Genomic DNA, 2437 nt, shown 5'->3' on the forward strand with positions numbered 1-2437 from the left:
GTAGATTCTTTGGGTAGTATAGGTTTTGGTTTGTTTGTTTGTTTGTATGGGTATAGTATACTTTATTGATGGTACATGACAAGATAGGGCTCTCCAAGCCCCTCCCCTTCCTTAAGAGTTCTGGGATGGAAACTGTGTAGAGGTTGGGAGATTCTCAGTCTGTTGGAAGATGAGTTGGGGCAAAAACTCCCCACCAGCTGAGGACCTCTCTCTTCCTCTTGCTGGGGTTGGTGGTCTAGGGAACTCTTATTCCTCGGAGGCCAGTTGTTGTAGCCAAATTCATGATCATATCAGGAAATGAGCTTGGGAAAGTGGTTGTTGAGAGCAAATGCCAGCCCCAGCATCAAAGGTGGAGTGGGTGTCACTGTTACAGTCACAGAAGACAACCTGGTGCTTGGTGTAGCCCAGGATGCCCTTGAGGAGGCCCTCTGATGCCTGTTTACCACCTTCTTGATGTCATTGTATTTAGCAGCTTTCTCCAGGCAGCAGGTCAGATCCACTGGTGGGGGCATGGATGATCATGCCAGTGAGTTTCCCATTCAGATCAGAGATGACCTTGCCTACAGCCTTGGTGGTGTCAGTAGAAGCAGGGGTGATGTTCTGGGTAGCCCCTCTGCTATCAAACCAGAGCTTCCCAGAGGGACTGTCCACTGTCTTCTGGGTGGAGGTGACAGTATGGACTGTGATGCCAAAGTTGTGGATGACCTTGGTCAAAAGGGCCAAGCCATTGGTAGTGCAGGAGGCATTACTGAAAATCTTGAGGGTGTTGTCATATTTTTCATGGTTCATGCCCATCACAAACATGGGGGCATCAGCAGAAGGGACAGAGATGTTGACTGTCTTGGCCCCACATGTCAAGTATTCTCCACAATGATGAAGACACCACAGCCTTCTCCACAGTGAGGAAGACACCAATGGATTCCACAACATACTCAGCACTAGCATCACTCCATTTGACGTTGGCAGGGTCTCATTCTCGCAATATGGAGATGGGCTTTCCACTGATGACAAGTTTCTCTCTCTCAACCTTGATTGTGCCACTGAATTTGCTGTGGGTGGACTCATACTGGAACATATATACCATGTATATAAGGTCAATGAAGAGGTCATTGATGGCAACAATATCCACAGAGTTAAAAGCAGTCCTGTTAACCGAACACCCAATATGGGCAAATCCATTTACCTTCACCATTATGTCTTGGGGACATGGCTGGCACTCTACCATGAGATGCAACTATCTGTCAAGTGGAGAGAAGCATACAGCCTGCCTAGTATAAACATTGTAACAATATTTGTGCTCCCAGTCCATGAGCATGGAGTATCTTTCCATTTGTTTGTGTCATCTTCAATTTTTTTCATCAATATTTATAGGTTTCAGAGTATAGGTCTTTAACCTCTTTGGTTAAGTTATTTCTATGTATTTTATTATTTTGGTGCAATCATAAATGGAATTATTTTCTTAATTTATCTTTCTGCTACTTCATTGTTAGTATATAGAAATGTGACATATTTCTGTACATTTATTTTGTACTATGTGACCTTACTGAATAAATTTATCAGTTCTAGTTTTTTGGTTTTTGGTGGGTTTTTTTTGATGGAGTTTATAGGGTTTTCCGTATACAGTATTTGCAAATAGTGAAAGTTTTACTTCTTCCTTACCAATTTTGATGCCTTTTATTTCTTTTTGTGCTCTGATTACTGTGGCCAGAACATCCAATACTATGTTGAATAAAATTTTTGAGAGTGGACATCCTTGTCTTGTTCCTGATCCTAAGGGAAAAGCCTAAAATTTTTCACCATTGAGTGTGATGTAAGTTGTGGGTTTTTCACATACGGGCTTTAATATGTTGAGGTATATTCCTTCTAAACCTACTTTGTTGAGGGTTTTTATCATGAATTGATATTGTTATTTGTCAAATGTTTTTACTGCATCTATTAAAATGATCATATCATTCTTATCCTTTCTCATGTTGATATAATATATAATGTTGATTGATTTGCAACTTTGACCCACCTTGCATCCCAGGAATAAATTCCACTTGATCATGATGAATTATTTTTTAAATGTATTGCTGGATTCATATTGCTAATATTTATTGAGGATTTTTGCATCTAAGTTCATTAGAGATAGTGGCCTGTAGTTCTCTCTCTCTCTCTCTCTCTCTCTCTCTCTCTCTCTCTCTTTTCTTTTTGAGGGGTGGGGTGTATTTATCTGGTTTTGGTATAAGGGTAATGCTGGCCTCCTCACAGAATGAATTTGGAAGCTTTCCTTCATCTTCTATTTTTTATAGTAGTTTGAGAAGAATAAGTATTAATTTGGTAGAATTCATCTGTGAAGCCATGTGGTCCTAGACTTTTGTTTGTTGGGAGTTTTTTTTTTTTTGATTACTGATTCAATTTCATTGCTGCTAATCAGTCTGTTCAATTTTTCTATTTT

The 2437-nt window shown here is 40.0% G+C and overlaps 1 pseudogene; it reads right to left on the reverse strand.

Annotated features, from left to right (window-relative positions):
• Positions 1 to 290: 290 nt before the first annotated feature.
• Positions 291 to 1192, reverse strand: LOC131511398 (glyceraldehyde-3-phosphate dehydrogenase-like; annotated as a pseudogene).
• Between the last annotated feature and the right edge of the window lie 1245 nt (positions 1193 to 2437).

This window comes from Neofelis nebulosa, chromosome 5, assembly GCF_028018385.1.
Source record: "Neofelis nebulosa isolate mNeoNeb1 chromosome 5, mNeoNeb1.pri, whole genome shotgun sequence".
NCBI lineage: Eukaryota > Metazoa > Chordata > Mammalia > Carnivora > Felidae > Neofelis > Neofelis nebulosa.